We start from the raw sequence: 27388 nt of genomic DNA, 5'->3' as shown, positions 1-27388 counted from the left end.
CTATAGAATTTTAGAGATGAAAGAAACTTAGAGATCCTTGGTCCAAACCCTTGAAGCTAGCTAGCTTAGCTAGGGCAGGGCTTCCAAGGAAGTTTCCGTGACCTGCCCAAGGCTATGCAGCAAAGCCCCTTCTTTTCCCTAAGAAACAACTGACCTTCTGGCACCCAGCATTCAGAGTTCATTTTCTTTAATACCTGTTTCCTTTTGTTCTTAACGTTTAATTTGGGGGCGACTGAAACACCTCTCTCTAAGGAAGTGTCCTTTCTTGGTTCCTTTCATAATCTTCACTAGGAGGTTTAACTCCACCACATTTGTATTTATCCCCAGATATTTTCTGTTGCAGTGGCTGGGGCAGGGCACAGGGAGTGGCAAATGGCTGCATATTTAATGCTACACATTTATTCCGTGCTGCTTTTCAAACCAGGAGAAGAGTATTTTTGAGAATTCCTTTTAAAAAAGAGAAAAGGCTAGTCTGCCCTGAAGCAGTTGGAAGTATTTTCGAATGACAGTTGTTTTCTCCAAGTTAGGGAGGATAACCAGTTGAAAAGGCTTCCAAAATAGAAAAACAAAACAATGACTCTGCCTGAGAGATAGCAGCATATTAGCCATTCCTTTTTACTTAGTATTTAGTTACTTTGGATTTTTTTTTAAAGCAATAGTTAAAAGAACCAAAAAAGGATAAAAGCACTATTTGCAGGAGAAAGTTACAATAATAATACTAATAATAAAATCTTAGTGAAACAGGGGAACTATTCCACTAGAACTTCAAATTTCCAGAACTTTTGCGAAATATTTCTCTGGACCACTTTTAATAGGAAGCTTCGGATTTTCCCTATTTTGTGGCATAAGTACGTTTATTGAAAAGCTGAGGGATGCCTGGGTGGCTTAGTGGATGAATGTCTGCCTTGGGCTCAGGTCGTGATCCTGGGGTCCCAGGATGGAGTCCGCGTGCATCGGACTCCCCATGGGGACCCTGCTTTTCTCTCTACCTATGTCTTGCCTCTCTGTCTCTCATAAGTAAATAAATAAATAAATAAATCCTTTGAAAAAAAAAAAAAACGCTGAAGAGGACTTTTTTCCCTTTCTATCCCTGATTTGGTATGCACTGCACGATAAGTTCCAGGAGGGGAGTCTGTATTTTTTTTTTTTTTTTTGACAGTTGCATTGCGCCTGATTTATTGTTGTCTTTAGTAAATGCTGCTAAGTAAGTCAATAAACACTATTAACTCAAGTCCTCCTCCACTTTATACCTATTGCCTCTTAACTTAATCTCTTTACTTGCAACCTCTTCCCTCTCCAATCCATTCTGAACACCAACATCCAGATAGCTTTTCAAAGCCCCTGACAGCCATTTTATGAAGTTTGTAAAAAAAAAAAAAAAAAAAAAAAGGAAAATTTCCAGCCTTCATTTTTTAAAAAATGCAGACTACTAAATTGTATATGAAAAAGTTGATTGTGTGTAAAAAGATGGAAACAAAAAAAACTCAATAATCTTTTCATTCATGGGGCGCCTGGGTGGCTCAGTCAGTTAAGCTTTTTTTTTTTTTTTAAGATTTTATTTATTCATGAGAGACACAGAGAGGCACAAATACAGGCAGATGAAGAAGCAGACTAGCACGGGGAGCCTGATGAAGCACTTGATCCCAAGACCCCGGGATCATGACCTGAGCCAAAGGCAGATGCTCAACCATTGAGCCACCCAAGCATTCCAGTCAGTTAAGCTTCTGCCTTCAGCTCAGGTCATGATCCCGAGGTCTTGGGATCAAGCTCTGGGTCTGGGTCCCTGCTCAGAGAGGAGTCTGCTTTACCCTTCCCTCATCCTCTGCACCACCCCTCCTTGTGTGTGTGCACACGCTCTTTCTCAAATAAATAAAAGCTTTCAAAAATTAAAAAAAAAAACTCTTTTCTTTCAGAATTACTACTAAAATACAATATACCAGAGACTAGGCTCTAAGCTGATGATACAAGGAAAAGGGAGATACCCCATGAGTTCATACTCTCTAGAAAGCTGGTTATTATACAAATAACCTATTGTAATATTAATAAGCATTATAGAAAAGAGCACAGCCTGCAATGAGAAGGAAGACCCTAATCAAATGAGGAAGCTGGGAAGCCATAAAAAAACCTCATTCATTTCTCACCCTCCAGGACTCAACTAAAGCACTTACTTCCTCAGGAAGAACCTCTCGACTTCTCTAAGCCAGATCCCCATATATCCTTCATGGGTAGCAATTTTCTCAGTTGCCATTTCCTCAGTTATTTATTTTCATTTATTTGATTGATGTCTACCTCTTCCACCAATCTGAAAGCTCTGCAAAACTAGAAAGCACATCTTTTTGTACACCCGTGTCTCCAGCTTTCAGACAGTAGTGCATAGCAGCTGATCCACAGGACCAGCTACATCCAGGGCCCGTGAATAAGGAAAAGGTGGGGTGCCTTGTTCAAAATTATGAAGGATTTCAAGATTGTAACAGTAGAAGATTGAATGCATCATGGGGACCCCTTGAAGCATAGGACTGTGTGCAACTATACACGTTGAGTAAGTAAATGAAAGTTGAGATCTGAAAGATGTGTTGAAAGTAGCCCAAACAGAACAGTTGAAACAAAAGAAAAGACATATGCAAAAGTCATTTAGAAAAAGGCAAGAGTAGAAATTTTGAGAAACTGAAGGAGAGATTTTAGTCAGAGTGAGAGGATAAATCCAAGCAGATGAGGGTAGAGGAAGAAGCAAAGGTCTGGATGGGATTTAGGACTTTATTCTACCTGCAATGGAAGCTATTGGAGGATTTAAGGAGGGAGGCGACATTTATCAAAAAAACCCATTGGCTTTGGGTGTAGGAACTATTTTTCTTCTTAGCACTTTTCCGTAGTGTTTCAAGTAAACACTTTAAAGCTTTGAGTAAAAGCTAAAAAGCTTTGAGTAAAAGCTAAAAACCTGACCTAAAATGGTCTATAAGATCTCGCATAGAACTGGTCTACAAAGAACACACCTCCTACTTTTTGTGTCCTCGAAGACTCCAGTCACTCTTCCTCCTCAAGTCCTTACCCAAATGTTACCTCCTCAGTGATAACCACCTATACGTACACATAAATGCCCTGGTGGGTTTTGCGCGCGGGGCGGGGGGTTCAAGTTTTTTATTTAGTACTCTGTCCACCCAACGTGAGGCTCAGATTCATGACCCCGAGATCAAGAGTCACATGCTCTTCTGACTCAGCCAGCCAGGTGCCTCAAACTCCGTTTTTATTTTTATCCTTAGGACTTACCACCATCAGAGGTACTGGGGTATAGATTTTCCTAACCCTTCCTCAACACCTTCCCCCAAAGAAAGTCTCCCTGCCAGCAGAATTTTTGGGTTTTGTTGGCTGCTCTATCCCCAGAGGGTAAATCACTGCCTGGCAAACAAAGGAACTCAATAAATACCTTGAACAACTCCAGGGTTGGGAGTGCCACCCCCCAATCCCCGCCTCCCCACAGTCAAAAATCTGCATATAACTTTTGACTCCCCAAAAACTTAACTGCTAATAGCCTACTGTTGTTGACCAGAAGCCTTACTGATAACATACTCGATGAGCACATATTTTGTATGTTATACGTTTTACATAGAGTATTCTTACAAGAAAATAAGCTAGAGGGCAGCCCGGGTGGCTCAGCGGTTTAGCACCGCCTTTGGCCCAGGGTGTGATCCTGGAGACCGGGGATCAAGTCCCACGTCGGGCTCCCTGCATGGAGCCTGCTTCTCCCTCTGCCCCTGTCTCTGCCTCTCTCTCTCACACACACATGAATAAATAAAATCTTTTAAAAAATAAAAATAAAATTAAAAAGTAAGCTAGGAAAAAAAATGTTAGGAAAACCACAGGGGTGCCTGATTGGCTCAGTTGGTAGAGCATATGACTCTTGATCCCAAGGTCATGAGTTTGAGCCCCACGTTGGGTGTAGAGATTACTTTTTTTAAAAATAAGCAATCAATTTGAAGGGAAAAAAAAATCACAAAAAAGAGCAATACATTGACAGTACTATATTGCATATATTAAGAAAAATCCACATATAATTGGACCTGTAAATCAACTTCTATTTGTAAAATGAAAGAATGAATTTTCTGTGTCAGCAATACGAAACTCTCCACAAACATACTACAGCCACAATTGCTTGAAATCAACACCCAAAAATGGAATCTAAGACCTCTCTCTCTCTCTCTCTCTCTCTCTCTTTCTCTCCCTTAGGCCTTTCCCCAACCCCCAAACCCAAAAATCACTCCTTCCAAAGGAGGCCACTTCTTGTACTCACCTTGTGTTCATCACTGTCCTTGTTCCTCACGGTACCACATCTAGGTGTCAACAGAGAGAAATGGCCCTTCTATCATCAGCCTTAAGCAAGGGATGCTGATACTTCTCCAGAGAAAAACCCTGGAATCTGTCACAGAGCCTGGGTCATCAATGCACACTCTCCTTCCTCAGGTTAGGAGTTTATTTTCGTTTTCCTCCAGACCCTAGGAGGGTGCCTTTCCTGCCACTGTGGAGTTGGGAGAGTGTGAGGAGGACCCAGTCAGCCAAAAAGATCTCCCTAACTACATGTCTGAGGCAGGAGAGGTTCAACAGGGATCTTCTGCTGTTTAGTCCCTCCCAAAGATCCTGGCCTCCTTATGCAAATAATCTACCTCCTGCTGGAGATCAGTTTTGTATACCTGGTGCTCAGGGAGGGGCAGCTGGAATGGAAAAAACGTTCAGGAGTGTCCCACTCCTACCTATATTTGCATAACTGGGAGGCCCACTCAAGTAACTCTTTGCAGCCCAAAGATCTGTTTCTCTTCCTTGGAAAAAAGAAACTCTTCCTACTAAATTCAAACAGATAGGGACGCCTGGGTGCTCAGTTGGTTAAGTGTCTGACTTTGGCTCAGATCCTGATCTCAGGATCCTGGAATAGACTCCTGAGTTGGGCTCCCTGCTGTGCAAGGAGTCTGCTGGTCCTTTCTCCCTCTTTCCCTCCCCCGACTTGTGTTCTTTCTCTCTCTCTCAAATAAATATATAAAATCTTTTAAAAAACAAAAAAAATAAGGACACCTGGGTAGCTCAGTCGGTTAAGTGTCTGACTCTCGATTTCGGCTCAAGTCATGATCTTAGGGTCCCAGGATTGAGCTCCAGTCAGGCTTTGCACTCAGCTCAGCAGGGAATCTGCTTGAGGATTCTCTCTCCCTCTGCCCCTCCTCCTGCTCATGTGCTCACGCTCTCGTGCTCTCTCTCTCTCTCTCCCCCTCTCTCCCCTCCTCTGTCTCAAATAAATAAATAAGTAAATAAATCTTTAAAAAACACATTGTTTTTAAAATAAATACATAAACAATTCAAACAGAAATAATCTCATCTTAATTTGGAAGTTCACAAATCTTATCTGAATCTGAGTTCAGTAGTACAGTCAGCAGAAAACAAAAATCTCATATAGTGAAATTCATCCTTGAAAATTATCCAAATTGCTCATAAAATACAGTGCACATTGTTTTGTGTATATGACTTTGTACAAATAATATGTCCCTCTAAATGATCTACTTGTAGTTAGTCATAAAACCAATTTTTTACATGTTCCGCCTCTTAGAGCACTTCAGAAATTTTATGAAGTTAATAACTTGTTGATTTTTCCAGTTTCATCCTCTTCTTAAAAGGGAATCTAACAATCACTCCCTTTGTTAAAGTTTTTCTTTTTCTTTCTTTCTTTTTTTTTTTTTTTTTTTTGTTAAAGTTTTTCTAAAGCTTTCAGTTAAATCTCTAATTTCTTTCTTGACACATCCACGCATATGCAACCTAAATGATGTCTCCGTGGTTGGAAAATCCTTACCATCCTTGGCACATTATTTCCATTGGTTTTGCTAAAATGTAAAGTTCTCCTTCAGGTCTGATTGAATCCATTGCCAACAGTCACCAGCTTATAGAGTGAAAAGGCCTGCCTGTAAAGGTAAAACAAAACAAAACAAAAAACTGTTTACCTTGTTCTCTCTCTCTCCAGAGCTTCTGAATTTCATTCTTGGAAGTTAATGCAATATAATGGACTAGTACAGGTTTTATATTAGAAAAAAAAAATGTTTAAACCAAGGAAATGCAAAACAGGCAAATAAAATAAATCATTTCCTTGTTTTCTTCTTTTTTCTTAACTTTTTAAAATTGAAGTGTAGTTATATCCAGTATTACATTATATTAGTTTCAGGTGTACCACATAATGACTCAGCATGTATATACATTACTAAGTGATAAATCTAGCTACCATCTGTCACCATATAAAGTTTTTACACCATTGTTAACTGTAGTCCCTCTGCTGCACATTGTATCCTGGTGTCTTAGCCCATCCATCTTGTTTTGATCTTTACATGTCCCTGCTCACAAACCTTCAGACTATTTCAGTTACTAAAAATGTTCATATTTTTAAGTTTGGCCATTGAGGCACATTATAGTTGGATTCCATAAAATCTTTTTAGCCATTTTCCTGTAGGTTCTATGACCCCACAAAAATGCACTTTTCTCTCTTGCCAATGATACCTTTTATTTCTCCATGCTTGTGACATTTATGTCTTCAATATTGCCTTCTCTTTTTGAAATCCCACCTGTCCTTCCAAGTAAGTCAATGTTGTCTCCTCCAAAAAGCTTTGAGTGAACATACCATCCCAACATGATATTCATGCATCTCACAAATACTTTTTAATTCCTACCATATGCCAGGCACTGTTCTGAATGTTTTTATTTAATAACTTAAGGATAACAGTTACTATTCTCATTTGACAGGTGAGGGAATGGAAGCACGGAAATTAAGAAACTTGCCCAAGGTTACATGGTAAATAATGTAATAAATAATGGAGCTGGCTTTGTGCCCAAGCTGTGTGACCTTAGCATCTACCCAAAGTCAAAGATTTTTCACTAAATGCATTCTTGGAAAGGTTTTTATAAAACATGTAGTCATAAAGGAGATTATGATCCCTCTTGGGGAGAGTTTAAATTAAAGAATGTATTCCTACTGCTGCTGGTTGGCTCAGTGAGTAGGGCGCGCAACTCTTGATCTTGGAGGTCTTGAGTTCAAGCCCCATATTGTTCTGTGAAGCCTACTTAAAAAAAAAAAACATTGTGGACACTCCAGGTGGCTTAGCGGTTTAGCGCCGCCTTCAGCCCAGGGCATGATCCTGGAGACCCGAGATCCAGTCCCACATTAGGCTCCCTGCATGGAGCCTGCTTCTTCCTCTGCCTATGTCTCTGTCTCTGTCTCTCTCTGTCTCTCATGAATAAATAGATAGAATCTTAAAAAAAAAAAAAAAAAAAGTATTCCTGACAGGTCTCAGCATCAAATCTTGTATATAACAAACATTAAGCTCGAGAAGGAAAGTAGAATTTTACAGTCCTCTAAAATGGTTCACGGAGAAGAGTCATCCAACTTTGTCAGGTTCCACTTTCTCCTTCTACAGACCAAGGAACAGAGATTCCGGTAATTGAGAAAAGAGACGCAGGTAGGTTTCATTCCTTTTTTTTTTTTTTTTTTGTAGGTTTCATTCCTTATCCAAGACCGTACACACCCAGTCCTCTTGCCTCAGTCATCCCATCTGATTCATCAAAATGAGTGTCCCCAAATAGGAACTCCTTGATCTATTCCCAAATTCCTTCCTTCCTCCTTTTGTGCCTGAACTAGGGAAATAGCCAGCCCCTTCATATTCAATATTTTTTTTTAATTTTTATTTATTTATGATGGTCACACAGAGAGAGAGAGAGAGAGAGAGAGAGAGAGAGGGGCAGAGACATAGGCAGAGGGAGAAGCAGGCTCCATGCACCGGGAGCCCGATGTGGGATTCGATCCCGGGTCTCTAGGATCGTGCCCTGGGCCAAAGGCAAGCGCCAAACCGCTGCGCCACCCAGGGATCCCCCTTCATATTCAATATTGATTGCCTGACTCCTGGGAGTAAATTGCAGTTCCTATTTTCTGAGGTCATGTGCCACAGTGGAATGTATGAGGACATATGCAGGGATCATCTAGAAGAAACTATGCTAACAAAAGTGGGATATTCAGTCATGCATGGCCATGTAACAACTATGACAAGTTACAACTACAACCAAAAACCAATTTCAGACGTTTAAGGAGAAATTCTCTAGGTGAGGGTCTGTCCTCATATTACATCACAACCTACTCTGCATCTGTGTCAATCCAGCTGTTCTGGGTGGCGGAAACTAGGGAGCTGCTCCCAGGTTACTAGTGTGGGTGAGGCAGGGAAACAACCTGAGAATAACTCGGCCTTTCAGACTTCCAGAACAGACAACAGAGTGGGTCTGGGTAAAGTTGTGACATTTGCATCGCTGATCTCTTTTCTCTTCCTTGTTGCTTTTATCCTATCTCCTTGTGATGCCCCTCATATTTCATTTTCATTCCCCCTACATACCTGGTTTCTCCCTCCTCTGATCAAAGACACACCCTTCAAACTGCTTCAGATTATGCTCTGGCAACCAGAAGTGTCCCCCTCTGACACTCCTATTCCCACTCAGCATCCAGATATCCTTAACACCAAAATTACTTCTTTCTTGAATCATTCATTCCCCAAGTAAATTCAAGTTTAATCTTAGGAAAAGGACAGTAGTCCCCCATCATCCATGATCCTACTCTCCCGGTTTCTGTTACCCACAGTCAACTGCAGTGCAAAAGCAGATGATCTTCCTTCTGAGACAGCATCAGGTCAGTGTGATGCTACGTCACACTTATGTCATGCTTACATCACTCGCCTCATTCATCAGGTAAGCATTTTATCATCTCACATCATCATAGAAAGAAGAAAGGTGAGTACAGTACAATAAAATATTTTAAGAGAGAGACCACATTCACATAACTTTTATTACAGTGTATTGTTATAATTGTTATATTATTATTATAATTTTATTATTCAGTGTTGTTATTAATCCTTTTACTGTGCTTAGTTTGTAAATTAAACTTTATCATAGCTGTGTGCGTGTTTAGGAAAAAAAAAATGTATGTAAGGTTCAGTACTATCTGCAATTTCAGGCATCCACTGAGGGGTCTTGGAACGTATCCCCTGTGGATAAGGGAGGACTGCTGTACCTATTTGAAACATACTTCTTAATTTTATGTTTAAAAATACCCAAAGCAGTCAATAGCTCAAAGACTATGTCAGAATTGGAAAAGCCACTTTTCATGATGCTTTGCTTCCATTTGTCAGAAAATTGTCCTAGTATGTCAATTTTGTTAAGGCAACACACTTTTCTGCCATATGCCTGAAAAGTGTCATAATAAAAACACACATCTGTGATGTCTGCAGTGTAAATCATACCCTCCCATTCCCCACTCATCGCAGCAGCCTTGCTGACACAGCCTCCCTTTTTTGTCCTTTGACCCTCCCAGGAAGTGGTGGAAGGAGACTGGACAAGGAGGAATCAGGAGACTCTTCAGTCAATATGTGACTTTGAACACACTTCATTCCTTTCTCAGTCTCTTTTTCCTTATCTTCAAATTCCATGAACCCCTACTTTGCAAAGAAGCTGAGAGTCAAATGAGATCATTTATGCGACTTGATATATAGTAGGCTGAATATAAAGGTTAGGTGAATTGAAATATTTAAGAATGTCGAATTAGTAAGATTTCAGGCTAATTGGAGAAGATATTCAGGGTCACATTGTCCCCTTTGAGAGGTCCATGTACCTTTGAGATCAGCCCCAGAAGTCAGAGAGAGAAGGGGAGGGTTTGAGCTACCAAAAAAAGTCTGATTTTCCTCATGCTTTCCCTTCTCTGCTTTTCTTCTTCCTCTTTTCATGCCCTAAAAGGAGGAATCAGGCACCTCAAGCTTAAACAACTCTTCTTACCTTTACTACGTTCAGCTGTATGTCTAGACCATCCTTTTTAGTTTTCATCCCACTCTGAAAGAGACAATTTTCCTTGAGAGAAGAGAATTCATTGTCTTGCCCTCAATTCCAAAGTCTATCCTGTGGCTATGCCCCAACCAGAATACTCAGAGTCCCAACTGTCTGGATTCTTCTCGGTTAATAACCAATTATCTACTGAAATTTCTGCTCAGACTAAGTTCACATTTCCTCTATCCCCAACTGACCCCCCAAATGCCTGATTTGCCTTCATTAAATATAAGTATAATTATCTGTGTCACCTGCTTATTACCCATTTATCTAAATTACTATGTAGCACAATGATGATGTATGTTATTAGATATGCATGAGATTAATGCTGTGGTGCCTTTTGTTTGTTTCTTAAAACACTGAGCCCTGTTCAGGCATGGTCAGTCTTCACAGTTTGTTTTTCATATAGCACAGAGACCTGCTCACTCCTTTGAAATAATAGAAGAAATATTATTCATAAAACTGCTATTGGGATTAATGAAGCAATAGATTTTTCTTTTCTAGCAGGGTTAAAACATATTTACAGGAAAAAAAATGTGAAAGAAAGAAAGAGTGATGGGGGTATCATAAAGGGCCTGTGAGATGATAGGGGAAGCAATCAACAATGAAAGCAAAATAAAAATGACATTTTCCTGTGTACAGTACAATTAGTTCATATTTCAGTAAAATGAAATGTGCAACAAAATCTAAACAGTTTCTTTAATCAATACACTAAGGATTACAGGTAAAGGTCAGTTTTGATCTGCAGCCAGACTGCAGAATTTCATTCAAAATGAGGAAGACCATTCATTCTTTGCATGACAAGCAGTAGAATATTTCAAAACTCTGTCAAGGTAAATCTAATATGTTTACATATAGCTTATTTTATTTAAAATACAAATTATACAATGAACTAAAATAATGGTATGTTAATGTAGTTATTATATAGTTGGTATAGTAGGAAAATAGTATTTCTTATACCATCTAGAGTCAGAAAAAAATGCTTCATGGCTTGGCAATTATAGATTAAGTTCTGAGGCTGCAGATATACTTATCCAAATAGTTGAAAAAACAAAATAAAATTGTTTTGTAAAATCTGCAAAAGGATAAACATACTCATGACTGTGTTTGTAAATTTGTTATTTCTTTCCCCAGAAATATATAAAATGAAATTTAAACTCCACGGTTTTACTCTTATCATAACTATGTACTTCTACTGAAAAAAAGAGATAGACCACTGACTACTCTAGAATCATTGGCAGAAATTTAAAATCTATAGCATATATTTATGAGAGTATTACCTTGCATCACTGTGGAATTATCTTCAACTAATTTAGAGATTACCGTAATACCTTGTGATGAGTTGGGATCATCAATTAGAGAACATAAATGCATTTGAAATATCCTGGGTCAGAGCTGTTGTATCAGATCATCTTTCATCTACACTGCTGTTTTTTCATGTCTCTGTGCCTCGGCTGCCTCATCTATAAAATACAGACAATAGAATGATGCATATCTCTGTAAGGTTGTTCTGAGGATTAAGTGAGTTAATAGTTGTCAAGTGTTTCAACCAGTTCCTGGCACAGAAAATGAATTGGTAAGTGTTGGCTACCATCAGCATCAGCATCAGCCTCATTGTTTCTGTTTTGCCGCCCCCATAGACCATTCTCCCCACAGCAGCCAGAGGGATTGTTTAAAGACATAACCCAATTTATACATCCTTCTGTTTGTTTTTAAAACATGTCTACAAATTCTGTAATACTCCTCCCATTAGAAAATGGACCTTTGTTCTCCTCCTTTTGAGTGTGGCTGAGTAACTTGATTTTACCAAATAGAGTGATGCAAAAATGATGATGTACAGCTTCAGAATAGGTCATAACAAGGTACTGTGGCTTTTGCCTTAACCAATTGCGCTCTCGCTCTCTCTCATCACGTTCCAACTGGCTATGTGGAGAGCACCCCATGGAGAAACCAAGGAACTGAGGCCTCTGACCAACGAACATGTGAAAGAGCTTGGAAGCAGACCCTCCAGCTACCAGGCAGCTTTCAGATGATTGCAGCCTGGACCAATAGTGACTACAACCCCGTGAAGACCCTGAGCCACAACCACCCAGCTTAGCCCCTCCTGATGCCTAGAAACTATGAGATAAATGCTTATTGTTTGAAACCACTAAGTTTTGTGTACTATGTTGCACAGAATGGATACCTAATAACACCACCCCTTGTGTGTCAGACAATGTTCTAGGCACTAGGGGATACAATGATGTACAGAGCAGACCAAATCCAGGCCCTTATATGGCATTTACATTCTAGTGGAGCTTATGGAATTCAAGCAAGTAAAGAAATAAAGCCAGGGAGCAGTAAATGCTCCAAAGAAAAATTAAGCAAGAGAAACATGTAGAGTTCCTAGGGACTCAAACGGAGACATCATGAAGGGGGCGGGGGTAGAGGTGAGGCATTTTCAGATGGGATGTATGAAGAGATAGCTTTAGGCAGAGACCTCAGTGATATGAATGAGGGAGTTGCATCATTATGTGGAGGAATAGTGGTTTGGTTTGTTGTTGTTGTTTCTAGGCTGATCAAATAAGAAATATAAAGACCCCCAAAGCAGAAAAGAGCTTGATGTATTCCAAGAAGAGTCAGAAGTCCAGTGGGATTAGGAAGGGGGGGCAGGGAGAGAGTGGTGTGAGAGGTAAGGCAGATGAGTAGCCAGGAATATCTTGAAGATCCCCAGCCTGAGCCCTCCCAGAGCTAACCATTGAAATGCAAATAACACTCAGGCTTCTTTCCGAGGATCACAAAGCATGCTTCTCTGACTTCATCCCCTCAATTACTGCATCCTAGTCACACTAGTCTTTGGCTAGCATTTATCATCCTCTAAAAAAAATCTTGTTCGCTTGCCTACATGCTTGTTTATTTTGTCTCTTCGTTTTAGAGTGTAAGCTCCACTGAAGTAGTAGACTCTGATAAAACTTTGTTGCATGAGTGAAAAGAGTGTCTTCCTTGAAGACTCTGTGAATAAAATTGCAGCCTAATATACTCGACTATAAATCTCACCAGGGGTATTAAGATAAGTAACTGGTACAGCCATGTAATGGAATACATTATAGGATTTAAAAAGCATAAAATCTAAAAAACAAAACAAAACAAAACAGGGCGCCTAGGTGGCTCAGTCAGTTAAGCGTCTACCTTTTGCTCAGGTCATGATCCCAAGGTCCTGGGATGGAGCCCTCCATCAGGCTCCCTGGTCGGTGGGGAGCCTGCTTCTCCCTCTCCCTCTGCTGCTCCTTCTGCTTGTGCTTGCTCCCTCTCTCTCTCTTTCTGTCAAGTAAATAAATAAGACCTTAAAAAAAAGCAAAAATCTATTTTTTAAAAAATTCCAATACAGTTAACACACTGTTAATCATCTTGATTAATGTACTCTTCAATCCTCTTCGCCCATGTCACCCAAAGTCTACTTTTATTTACAGAAAAAGCTATCTAAGACATACTGTTTAAAAATGTTAATATGATTTATTTCTGTAGAATAAAAATACATTGTTTAATAAGCTCAAATATACACATTTGCCTAATTATAACATATATATACCCCCACACACCTAATTTTAATAGAAACTATTACTGAGAAGTGGGATTATAGTAAACTTTAGCTTTGTTTTGTTTGGATTCATAAAAATAAACATGTTTTACTCACATAATCAGTGAATACATAAACAATCAGGAGGAAAAAAATAACTTATGATAAACCTTTGAATAAAGTTAATGATTACCTACTGACAAGATTTCACTTAAAGACTGTTTTTAAGCAAAAAAGTTAATTGTACCAGGAACAATTCTAGATGTTCCCCATACATTCTCTTAACTAAAAATAGCAACTGGGGATCCCTGGGTGGCTCAACAGTTTAGCGCCTGCCTTTGGCCCAGGGTGTGATCCTGGAGTCCCGGGATCGAGTCCCACGTCGGACTCCCGGCATGGAGCCTGCTTCTCCCTCCTCCTGTGTCTTTGCCTTTCTCTCTCTCTCTTTCTACGTCTATAATAAATAAATAAATAAATAAATAAATAAATAAATAAATAAATATTTAAAAATAAAAATAAAAATTAACAACCAAAAAAACTGATTAACTACTTACCACAGGTTTTATAAGGGAGATGTCCACATAGAATAGAATTTTGAGCTAGATTTATGCAATTATTTTTAGTACATGTATATAAATGATCACAGGCTGCTATTACTATCTAAAAGACTGTACTAATGTGTAACTGATCTTAAAACACCATTTAGGAAATACTATGCTCCAATAAAAATATAACTTATTAATGAATCCTAACTCAAGGATCTAAAGATTAGAAAAATATTTATTTATTGAAATAATTAATGAAATGTGTGTTCAGTCTCTCTGTTGGTCACAAATGTTTAAAAAATGAATTGATGTTCAAACTGATTTTCTAAAATCCTCTTTCACATTACTAGTACACATTCACACTACAGACACACACAGACATCCACATGTATGTGCACACATTCAACCTGCTAATTTCCTTATTACAATAGTGTTTCTCTGGAACTGATATAATTTCAAATGACGTGGGCATGAATCTAAGCAAATTAGGAAGTGTTGCTTTTCCTGTATTGGCAAAACAAACCCAACATTTTAAAAATTCAGCCTAACAGTGTTTCAACTCTTGAAGTGAGGAAACAGATGACAAGCTTAAGGAAATTCTAGACTAGATATTTATAAGTTCCAAAGATATCACAGTTGTTGTGCTTCTCTTTAAAACAAGCCTTTTTAAAAGAAGAATTTACTAATTAAGTGTGAGTATATGAACATATACAGGCAATTTGACAAAAATCCCCCAAATTAGGGAAGAATTCAGAAAATCTCTTGGGGTTTATGTTCTTTGCAAGTAGATAAACATCTTTCTAAAGGCTGGTGTTCTTTAAGGAGTTCGCTAAAACTGGCATCATAAGAAAATGGCACCATTTCATATGCTATTCCTTTCTTGTCAAAATGAAAAATATTCTGAAAAGTAAAGAAAATAGATTCGTGAACACTAAGTGTAAAAGGGTTTAAAAAATTTTTGGAGGGGGCGCCAGGATGGCTCAATTTTTTTAGTCCAACTCCTGATTTTAGCTCAGGTCATGATCTCAGAGTAGTGAGATCGAGCCCCACCTTGGGCTCAGCTCTGGGTGTGGAGCCTACTTAAGATTCTCTCTCCCTCTCTCTCTCTGCCCCTCCCTGCCCCCCCCCCCCCCAGTAAAAAATTTAATCCTGAGTCACAGGATTAAAAATAAAGGAACTCAAAAATCTAAAAATAAATTAACTCCTTGAATATTATTTCACTTGATACAACAAAAGTAGTTTAGTACAACAAAAGTTTGCTTTAAGATTTTGCAGATCACAACTGCTGAATTCCAACAAAAGTATCTATAGCTCAGTAGGGTTTAACTTCTTATCAAATGTTACAGAATAGTTCTATTTGCTCCTGAAATACTCCATTGTATTACAGCTTTGCATCTGTCCCTAGGAATTATGTTACAAAAGCCCAACTTTGCTTATGTTTCACTTTTTAAATATGTTTTCAAGTTCTTAATGTAACAGGCTTTTAAGACTGGTATTCAGGACAATGACAAAGTGTCAAGCAGAAGAGAAGTTTGTTGGTATATTGGACAAATATTAAAAGAATTATTTATTTCAAAGGATCATTACTATAACAAACATAGTATGTCCTACCGAAAATAATTCACTCTACTATAAAGGAAAATATCCTATTAAATAAAGAAACTTCAACTGATAATCCTCACCTGAGATCTCCACAATTCCCTTTCCCTTATGTTATGTACATTCATAAGCAAGTTCAGGTCATGATCCTGGAGTTCTGGGATCAAGCCCCATGGTGGGCTTCCTGCTCAGTAGGGAGTCTGCTTCTCCCTCTCCCCCTGCTTGTGCTCTCTCGTTATTTCTCTTTCAAATAAATAAATAAAATCATGAAAAAAATAAATTAGAAAGAAAGATAGAAAGAAAGAAAAAAAGAAAGAGAAAAACCTGTTCCCATTAGTGCAGCAGATAAAGATTTATGGATAAATGGATATATATATATATGCATATATATATGCAAATACATAGAGTATGCATATATATGCATATACATTTATATATATTATATATATTATTATATATAATATTGCATATATATATATGCAAATACATAGAGTATCTCTGGAAAACTAAACTAATAACTGTGCTCTCTCCAGAAAATGACTTGGGTAAGTAGGGACCAGGGGGAAAGGGGAAACTTTCCTTTCAAACGACATGCCTTTGATTCTTCAAAGGTTTGGTAGTATTGATTTGAAGATTACGAGGACTGCTAACTACAATTCCCACTCAAATGAGAATTCCAATTCCACTGAAGTTACAAAGATGGGGTATGACAGCAGCTGATGGCTTGAAGATAACCAGGAAAGTCTTAAATTGATCAGTTGACATTTCACCTTTGTGGAGCTCTCCTCTTTTATTTTTCAGTTTTTTTATTTCCTAAACAAGTTCCAACCTTCTATCCCACCCCAAGAAATGCATTCCTTTAATCTGTGGTATAAAAGAGGGGTTATACAAATATTAAAATTGTAGAATCCTTGGGATGCCTGGGTGGTTTAGTTGGTTAAGCATCTGCCTTCAGCTCAGGTCATGATCCTGGGGTCCTGAAATCGAGTCCCATAGGGCTCCCTGCTTAGCAGGGAGTCTGCTTATCCCTCTCCCTCTGTCCCTTCCCCACCCTCCACTCATGTTCTCTCATAAATAAATGAAATACTTAAAAAAAAAAGATTTTATTTATTTATTCATGAAAGATACAGCGAGAGAGGCAGAGACACAGACAGAGGGAGAAGCAGGCTCCATGCAGGGAGCCCAATGTGGGACTCAATCCTGGGACTCCAGGATCATGCCCTGGGCTGAAGGCAGGCACCCAACCACGGAGTCACCCAGGCATCCCGATAAACTACTTAAAAAAAAATAAATAATATTGTAAAATCCATTTTAAGTCAACATTGCACACAGAATAAACTTAATTTTGACATACATTTATTTTATAAATTCTTCTCATTTATATTTACTTTTAGTACATCAATCAAAAGGAGCAACGAAGCCATTTTGATGAATATGAAAAATAGAAATCAGGAGTTATGTATAATCATTTGTCTTAACTCTGTCTCTGCCTCTAATCCACTTTTATACTTTGTTTTGGTTGTGTAGTCACAATACTCTTCATCACACAAACATATAGTTACAAGGAGTCATAGTTTTTTGTTTTGTTTTTTTTTAATATTGTGCCTTAAAACTTCAAGTTGCTCTTTAAGTAAATTCATTCAGAAATTAAAGACTTGTGATAAGAAGTTTGTTTCAAAATTGCATCACTAATAACACCTAACAATTGCTTTATACTATAGGAGTTAGGTGCGAAATGCCCAAAACTTACAATAATCATGGAATCTATCTATAATGCGATATTATCATGAGATGACAAATGATGCTCTGTATTACAAATTAACTGTTATCCAAAGCAAATGAAAACCTAGAACCAACTTCAGAAAGCATAAAGCAAGACATCTGAATCCACAAGTAGTGTATTGGCTGATAAGTCACGCATCTCTTGGCAAAGAAAAATTGCAAATTTAACAAAATAATATTGGTGTCTTACTAGTCAAGGCAGAAAAAATTTGACTCAGATGGAATTCAATTTTCTTCATTGTACACATGATGAAGATATGCATGAAAAAAATTCATACTGCGTCACCCACAGAGTTGCACTGCTCAGAGATCTTTCAAGGGAAAGCTTGGTTCTGAAGAGTACAATCAGCTGGTAGTTTTTGGCTGCACTACATTTAGGATTTGTGGTAGCATCCAAACCCAGGGCACTCTCTCTAGGCAGCTCTAAGCCAATGAGAGAACAGAGTTGGGGGCCTAGGGTCTGGCCATTTTTGCCAACAGAGAACTCTTCTGTTGGCAATCTACATTGTAACTCTCTGTAGGAAGGGCCAAGACTTGCTGAGAGCCACAGAGCCCATAGCTCTTCCTGTTTAATTCTTAATTTTTCCTTTGCTCCTCCCACAGGTGCCAGATTTCCATTACAGATGGACTACTGCTCTCTCGCCTTTATCTTTCAGAGGCCTTATCCCTAATAAATCTCTGGCACTTCTTATTCCATCTTGATGTCTGCTTCCCAGAAGACATGAAGTGACATATGTATATGAAACATGTATTCGCCATCTTTATAATCCACTTTAATTCACTGATAGCAGACACAAATCACCATTCATCTCTTCTTTATTTGTTTGGCTCTTGTAAAAATGCAACTTATACAGCCACAGTGATAAATCTGTTCTCCGTTGGCCACTTAATTTATTAAACAGTTGCTACCTGTAAGCATTTGCAATTTGAAGAATCATTTCCTAAATAGCCCATTCCAATCTTAGCATTACTCTATAGTTGTTTTCTTGGCAAAAGGTACCTAAAATGCTCTACCATTTTTCATCGTAAAAGTGATAAAGCCAAGACATCCAATTAGCAAAAAGCTTCTTCCCATTTGAGACAACAGTCCAATTTGTCGAAACGAGTGCTTTCTAGATTCAAAATGTTTATTACTGTTTTTTTAAAGGATGAGGAAATTTGTAAAGATAGCTTTTTTATTTGTTGCTTGTGAATCCCACATGCTAAAACTGTCAAATATTTAAGATTCAACTCAAAAGCAGAATGTGAGAACCAGAAGTAATTAAACCAATTTAGTAAACATGTATCAGGACCGCTTACCAAGCCTCCATTTAGAATAGAAATTTCCAGCTCTTACCGGAACCTGCAAATTTTCAGACATTGAGACATCTCTGTGAGCTCTATCTGCCTGCCACATTCATTGTAACAAATGGACATAACTCCCAGAAAATGTCCTCGTAGAGCTTTAAAAGCCCAAGAAAGGAAAAGTGACACCATCCCTTCAGTTTTACCCTACCAAAAACTTAGAGATGGGTTTTTATTTGAGTTTGTTTTCCTGACTGTTGAAAATAGGCTGATTGCAACAGAGGTGTCAGATTGCTTCTCTTTATGTCAACTTCAAGTTCAAATTTAGGAAATCATCCTGCCATCAGAACATGTTGTGCAAATTAACAATAGATTTCTAAGTCATAAATACATTTTAACAGGTCTAAATTTTGCCGGGGTTGTTCTCTTTTCCATCTCATTATAGGTGCTTTATAAAAGTGATTGTTACTCCCATGATTCACTGGGGGTGAAATACCTTATCAGAGTCGACATTTGGAAGAACGTTTCTCAGGAACAACATAGTGTTCTTAGTTTTCAATGTTCTGAATACTCCTAGCAATAGACCGTCTTTTGTCTTTTCAGTAAAATAAAGAGGAGAGGCAGGGAGGCAATTGAGGATTCCCTAGTACAATAATGTATTAAATTAAGTAACTGTTGTGTAGCAAGACTCTAAAGGAATGGGGCCAGGATTTCTGATGAGCCAAGAGTGTGAAGCATAGACCACTGGCTTGGAGAAGGACAGAGTCAGAAGAGTGAGTAGTACTCCCAGGGGTAGAGAGGCTCAGTATCAAGATGATTCTGGAAGCTGTATGAACTCACTGGGGAAATGTGTTTTTAAAAAGCTAGAGCTTTTTGACAGAGGTTGTGACAACATGCTTTCCCTGTTTCTCAACTTGCATAGGCCTAATCCAAGGAATCCCATTTGGGGACACATGTTATTTTCCCACTTTGTAGGCAATTTGGTGATTAAGAAGGTAAAAATATCAAGTGATACCCCAGAGGGGCCTAGAAGGATTACACCTCCCTGATAACTTAGGTCCTTCAGAGAATCTGAGTTCATTTCCTACTTTAAACACAGAGAAGGGGATCCCTGGGTGGCGCAGCAGTTTGGCACCTGCCTTTGGCCCAGGGCACGATCCTGGACATCCGGGATCGAATCCCACGTCGGGCTCCCGGTGCATGGAGCCTGCTTCTCCCTCTGCCTGTGTCTCTGCCTCTCTCTCTCTCTGTGTGACTATCATAAATAAATAAAAATTTTAAAAAATAAAAATAAAATAAACACAGAAGGAGTGCCTGGCTGGCTCAGTTGGTGAAGCATGTGACCCTTGATGTCAGGATTGTGAGTTTGATCCTCATGCTGGGAGTAGAGATATACTTTTTAAAAATTTTAATTGATAAATAAATAAATACATAACAGAAAAGGCTGAAATCATCCTAAATGGTTATATGGGGTCTTTTTCAGCTTTGGGTTCCTACATCTCTTTTTAAAATTATAATATGCAAAAAAATAAAAATAAAATAAAATAAAATAAAATTATAATATGCAATGTAGGTTCACAGTATGTTACTGTCTACCAAATGCTAAACAGAACTCTAACAATATCTTCATGGATTGTGAACACCTGTAATTCCTATATGAAGCCTGGTACTAATAGATCAATTATACTTTTCTAAGGTGTATAACAGATACATGTTTTCCATAAGGATGAATGAAGAAAGGCATATCTATGCTAAGAAGTTATTAGTAGCTACTATATTAGTTTGTTTTTCAGATCCAAATCAACTGTAATTAAGTACTTACTATTTAATTGGATTTTCTCTAATTAGATTATAAGTGTTATCATTTATAAAGAAATTAAGCATTTTAAATAGATATAAATATTTCACATAAACAAAATAATCAAAATAGTTATATATAAATGATTCCCAATAAACCCTCAAAATTGCTTCTATTTTACAAAAGATTCTAAGTGCTTATTATTTCTCATTCTTCAAAGCTCAGTGCAGATTTTCCTCCCCCATAAAATTCCCCTCAAGGACTTCAGTCACAAAATTTTCCCCTACTCTGAATTCATTCTGAACATAGAGATGTTATCTCTTAGCTTAGCATTTAATTATCCTAGTGCAAATTGATTTAAGATTTCAAACTATTAGAAATCTGGATCCATTTTTCCTTGCATGGTAGTCAAAGTTGACTCCAATGTTGGGCACGCATTTTCATAGGATTCATTCGCGTCAGGGATGCTGTGCTAAGCATTATATAATATGATCCTTACAATCACTTCATAATGATAGATTTAACTAGTGCTCTTTGAGAAATAAGGAAACCAAGGCATAACCGCGGTGGTTGAATTCACAAGTGAATGACTAGTGAAGCAAGGCCCTCCCTCAAACAAGGTCGTCAGAAGCCAGAGCCCAGTCTCCACCACCATACTACAGAAATATAAAAACTGGTGACTTAGAAGGAGAAAAGTCACAATAAACAGTACTTTGGTCTATTCTGAAGAAAATTATGTTTAACTCAAGCCTTTAAAGAATCAGATCTTTGAATAATTAATATAAATAAAATATTCTCTAAATCACTGCATGACCATTATATAGGATTTTATTGGAGAGAATACAGAAAACTATGCTTTAGAGTTTTTTGAGGGGCACATAAGAGGCTCAGCCAGTTAAGCTTCTTTCTGACTCTTGATCTCAAGTCTCTGTCTGAGGGTCATGATTTCAAGCCCCATGTTGGGCTCCATGCTAGGCGTGGATCCTACTTAAAGTCTTTGGAAAACTTGTATTTATTAATATTAGTAGACGTTAAAGTCAAATCGTGGACTCTCTATAGAGTATTTTTGTATGAGAGGAAACACTACTGAGAGAGAAATAACTCTTCCATTACTATATTGTAAAACCAAGTGCCTACACTGATCTTTTTTCCAGGATATGTGTAAAACTGTGATTCTGTGTATGTAGTTGTACTGTGGTTATTGGTAGAAAGGGGAAAAAAGCATGACCCAGTATTGCATATTTCCAGAAGTTTGTTTCTGCAACACAGTTTGGTCATGTTCTATTTTTACCCCAGCCTTAGGGAATCAAGACGGGGAAATAAGTCTCTAAGGACACATATCAGGGTACGTTTTTCTTAAGTCAACAAGTACTTTTGTGTGAGCCAAACGCTGTACTAGGTACTCCAGGCATTACAAAAGAAGCCTAAAACCTAATTTCGGCTTTATTTATTTATTTATTTTTTTAATTTCAGTTTTAAAAATAGTCGGAAACTAAATGATTCCCAAACCCAAGTTCCTTTCATCCTCAGGTGCCTTCCACATTGTAGAGTTTCCCGAAATGTATATATTTGTTGCTGTGTTTATTAATGTTAAATGTTACGTGGCAGTCACTGCGGTTCATTGAAAAAACAGCCAGAAATGAGGTCCTGAGATGGTTCAGAATACTGTATTCTAACTAGTACGCTGAGTCATCTAAAATTCACATATATACAGCATGTGACTTTATTTTTTTTCAAAGAATTTTGTAAATTCTCTTATTTTGTGTAAACAAATGTCTCCACTCTCTTGTTCACTCACTTAGCTTTCTTCTTTTTTAAAGATTTTATTTATTTCTTCATGAGAGACAGAGAGAGAGAGGCAGAGACACAGGTAGAGGGAGAAGCAGGCTCCATGCAGGCATGCAGGGAGCCTGACACGGGACTCGATCCCAGGTCTCCAGGATCACGCTCTGGGCTGAAGGCAGATGTTCAACCGCTGAGCCACCCAGGCTAGCATGTGACTTTAAAACCTTGCCTATACACTATCTTTGACTCCTCAACATTTCTTAAAAAACAAAAACAAAAACAAAAACAAAAAAAAAACACCCAAAAAACAAAAACAGAAACAAATGATAATTGGATAACTTTGTGGTTTCATAGAAAACACTGTAGTATGGTTTTAAAATTCCCTCTTCCTCTTCTCTTCCTTTTTTTTTCTTTGTTTATATTTATAGCGTCTTGGTAAAACTAAGGGCAACTTAAATTCTAGTCTATTGTTAATGTGAAGTTCAATGTAAAACCCTTCCCTTAACAGTTTTTACATTCTTGTGAACTCATCAGGAGTTATGAAAAGAGTTCAGGCTTTTATTTATACTTAGTATATAAGCCTCTCCCAATAGTATACTCATTCCTTTTGGTTTCTTTGTTAAATATGTCCTGATTGCTTTATGCCTGTGGTCATATGAACAAATGCAAGCAAGTTCTGTTGAATCAAGTACTTAAAATTTCCCAAACATCTACGAAGGAACCGTTAAAAAAGTAAATAAAAAGACAAATTGTCAGCTAAGCTTAGCTATGATAAGGCTGGCTGATTCTTTCCAAATAGAGGCCAAATTGCAGTAAAGTTGATCTTTGAACAATGAAGGGGTATCAGGCACTGACCACCCACGTAGTCAAAATCTATATATAACTTTTGACTCCCCCAAACTTATCTACCAATAGCCTACCATTGACCAGAATCCTTACTTACAACATAAACAATAGATTAACACATTTTTGTCTATGTATTGCATACTGCATTCTTACAATAGAGTAAGCTAGAGAAAAGAAAATGTCATTAAGAAAATCATAAGAAGAAAATAGATTTACAGTACCTTTCTTTCTTTCTTTCTTTCTTTCTTTCTTTCTTTCTTTCTTTCTGTAATATCTACACCCCATGTGGGGCTCAAATGCAAGACCCTGAGATCAAGAGTCACATGCTCTTCTGACTGCGCTAGGCAGGTGCCCCTCTGTGTTTATTGAAAAAAACCCATGTTTAAGTGGACTCATGCAGTTCAAACCCATGTTGTTCAAGGGTCAACAGTATCTAGTTTCTATGGTGGGAGTTAATATATAAAATATATATATTTTAAGATTTTCACAGAGAGAAAGAGGCAGAGACACAGGCAGAGGGAGAAGCAGGCTCCATGCAGGGAGCCCAGTGTGGAACTTGATCCCAAGACCCCAAGATCACACCCTGAGAGAAAGGCATACACTCAATCGCTGAGCCACCTAGGCATCCCTATAAAATTATTCTTGAAAATCTTTTATAACCATCAGCCTGGGTGCCTCAGAGTGCCAGAAGTATTATTTACCACTAGCAGCTCTTCAAAGTTAAGTCATTTCAAGTGAGGTCTTTTTTCTTCAGAAGTATGGTTGACTTTTTATTGTTGTTGAAAGTTACAAATAGAGAAGATTATAGAGTAACATCTTAATGGTCCCTCCTCACTCCTACTCCAATGAGTAATTGCCTCCCCAAATTAACTAGTCAATAGCTTAATGCGTAACTTCAGTTCTTTCTCTACTTACACATATACAATTATATACATTTTTCACTTGCTTTTTTTCTTCATTTGATTATTTGATTTTTAGACAATTTGAAACTTATAGTAAATTTGTGAGTACAGTACAAAGAATTTCCCCCCTGAATCATTAGAGAGTAAGATGCTAACATGATGTCCCATCACTGGGCCCCTCATACTTAACATGTGTATTTCTCACAGACAAGGACATTCTACATAACCACAATACAACTTTCGAAATGAGGAAATTAGGGACGCCTGGGTGGCTCAGTTGGTTGAGCATCTGCCTTCAGCTCAGGTCATGATCTCAGAGTCCTGGGCTCCCTGCTCAGTGCAGAATGTGCTTCTCCCATTTCCTCTGCCCCTCCTCCTACTTGTACTTGGGCTCTCTCTCTCTCTCTTTCCCTGTGTCAACTGAAAAAGTAAAATCTTTTTTTCAAAAAGAGAGGGACTATATTCCTCTATTTGAAAAAAAAAAAAAGAGGAAATTACATTGATACATTATCACCATCTAATCCTTAGACACCATTCAAGTTCATCAGTTGTCCTAATAATGGTCTTTATTGCCAAAAGATCCATTTCACAGTCCTATGTTGTCATTTAGCTGTTGGTCTCAGGAGTCTCCTTTAGCCTGAAATGATTCCTTAGTCTTTCTTGGATTTACATAATTGTGACACTTTTGAAAATTATAGGAGAGTTATTTTGTAGAATGCCCCTCGAATTATGTTTTTCTGATATTCCCTCACAAATAGGTTCTGATTATGCATCTTTGGCAGAAATGCATCTGAGATCATGTTGTGTTCTTGTGGCACACGGTTTTCTCATTATTGATATTTGCTTTGGTCACCTGACAAAAAGTGGTGTTCACTAGATTTCTCCATTGTTAAGTTTTCTTTTCCCTCTTTGTAATAATCACTTTGGGGAGCTTTTTGAAACTATGTAAATTTCCTTATAAAATTCTCGATTTATTCATTTATTCATTTGTCCATGTGCTCTAGCCACTCAATACATTGTTACTACCATTCCTTTAAACAAATAGTTATCTTTTAAAGTCAATCAAGATTAAGAGAAATAGGGGTGCCTGTGTGACTCAGTAGGTTGAGTGACATTCTTGATTTCAGCTCAGAGATAATCTCAGAGTTGTGAAATTGAGCCCCATGTCAGGCTCTGAGCTGGGCATACAGTCTGTTTAGGATTCTCTCTCCCTCTCTTTCCCTCTGCTCCTCTTTCTCTCCCTCTCTCTTAAAAAAGATTTTTTAAAAAAAGACTAAGAAAAATAAAAAATTTTATTTTACTGTCATTTACTCCTTCTCCAATGCTCTACCCTTCTTTATGGAGATCTAAATTTTAACCTGTATAATTTTCCTTTTGTCTGAAAAATTTCTTAAAACATTTCTTATAGGGTAGTTCTGCTTGCAATTAATTCCCTGTTTTTGTTTATGAAAAACTATGTCTCCATCATTTCAAAGATACTTTCACTGGAAATTATCATTATATTACACCATATTCATTAGGCTGGTAGGGTTTTTTTTTCCCCCAACATTTTAAATATTTCACTCCATTCTATTCTTGCTTACATGGTTTCTGATGACATGTCCACTGTAATTTTGTAGGTAAGGTAATTTTTTGCCCTCTGGCTTCTTCAAGATTTTCTCTTTGTCTTTAGTTTTCTGTAGTTTGTATATAAAATGCCCAGGCACGGGACGCCTGGGTGGCTCAGCCGTTAAGCGTCTGCCTTCAGCTCAGGGCGTGATCTCGGAGTCCCAGCATCGAGTCCCACATTGGGCTCCCTGCATGGAGCCTGCTTCTCCCTCTGCCTATGTCTCTGCCTCTCTCTCTCTTTGTGTCTTTTTTTAAAAAATGCCTAGGCATAATTGTTACTCCTCCTATTTAGCTCTAATGCCCCACTCCAAGCCTCCTCTCCATGTAGACACTTTGCTTGGCTCTGACAAGTTGGTCTAGGCCCCTCCTAAACACAGAAGCCCTCCTCACCTGTTCAGGCTCTGCCTCCCCACACTCCCTGCCCATGACCTCAACCCACATGGGCTCCAACACTCAGGCCACTTCTCTGCACCTTTCTTGGAATCTGCTGCCCTGCACAAGGCCATGCCTGTAAGTGGATGCTCTCCTTTCCCAGTTGGGGCATCAGGCCTTCCTCTGTGGAGATGCAGTCTTCATCACACTTGGATTTTGATAGTTCCCACCAGGACTACTTCAATGCATATGCCCTCCTCCCCTTTTGGCAGGAACATCACAGAGGCGATGCTGTTTTTTTCCTTCCTCATCTTGTACAGTGGCAACCTGACTTCAATTAGTCTCATTACCAAGGATGTTCACTTAATACTTGATTAAAGTAATGTCTGCCGAGCTTCTCCTCTATAAACTTTTTTGTTTGTCCAAATAATCAGTAAATATTTTGTGGATACTATATAAATACCCTATTTCTCATCAAACATTTATTTTTTTTAATTTTTTATTTATGTATGATAGTCACAGAGAGAGAGAGAGGCAGAGACATAGGCAGAGGGAGAAGCAGGCTCCATGCACCAGAAGCCCAACGCGGAACTCGATCCCGAGTCTCCAGGATCGCACCCTGGGCCAAAGGCAGGTGCTAAACCACGGCGCCACCCAGGGATCCCCTCATCAAACATTTAATCAATGATTTATGTCAGTATGGTTTTGTATTTTACTCAAGAGACTGTAATCTGTTACTTTCATTGTTTATTCTGGTCAAATTTCTCCAGATTTGTTCAATGGGGACTCCTTCAAGCTGGTTTCTGCATCTTTTGACATGTCCCCAGCATTCTTTGACTACTCCTTTATTTTCTGAGACAATAAGATATCCCAAGATCATATTGCCATTTTCCTGTGCCATACCTAGAAACAACCATTCTTCTAAGCAGTCCTGATTCTTTTTAAAAGAGAATGATATTTAAAATTCAGAATTTTGTCACTGGGCTTGCTCATTGCTATTGGAGTGTCACTGCTTCGGTTCTTTCAGTAGACAGAGGTGGGATATGAGCATGTATGTACATATATATATATTTACACATTTACATGTATATTACATATACATTTACATTTATATTTCTCATTTATCTAACAATATATAGACATAATTTTGTATTGAGATATACATATAACATGAAATTCACCATTTTAAAGTATACAATTCAATAGCTTTTAGTATATTATGTTGTACAACCATTACTATCTAATCTAATTCTAGAATATACATAAATATGATAGTATTATTCAATACAACATATATATAACTGAATATAATTCATTCCAGTATATATAATATATACAATATATTGAAAACCATGAGTTTGACTTGATACTGCCTATTCTAATCCAGTAGCACAGGATTAATTCTAGTTTTCTTCTTTTCTATCTCTGCGCTTTTTTC

The 27388-nt window shown here is 38.0% G+C and overlaps 1 long non-coding RNA gene across 2 annotated transcripts; it reads right to left on the bottom strand.

Annotated features, from left to right (window-relative positions):
* Positions 1-5681: 5681 nt before the first annotated feature.
* On the bottom strand, positions 5682-18827 carry LOC140612863 (uncharacterized). Of its 2 annotated transcripts, none has more exons than XR_012013970.1 (5): positions 18655-18827; positions 13042-13173; positions 11154-11336; positions 9826-9879; positions 5682-5933 (listed from the first exon to the last, which is right to left on the bottom strand). It is a non-coding gene; the product is annotated as an uncharacterized lncRNA (long non-coding RNA). The 2 variants fall into 2 exon arrangements; XR_012013969.1 differs by having other exon boundaries at positions 11205-11336.
* Positions 18828-27388: the final 8561 nt, after the last annotated feature.

The sequence above is a fragment of the Canis lupus genome, chromosome 21 (genome assembly GCF_048164855.1).
Source record: "Canis lupus baileyi chromosome 21, mCanLup2.hap1, whole genome shotgun sequence".
NCBI classification, from domain to species: Eukaryota; Metazoa; Chordata; class Mammalia; order Carnivora; family Canidae; genus Canis; species Canis lupus.
The sequence above is the reverse complement of the archived record's forward strand: the minus strand, read 5'-3'. Positions and strand labels throughout refer to the sequence as shown.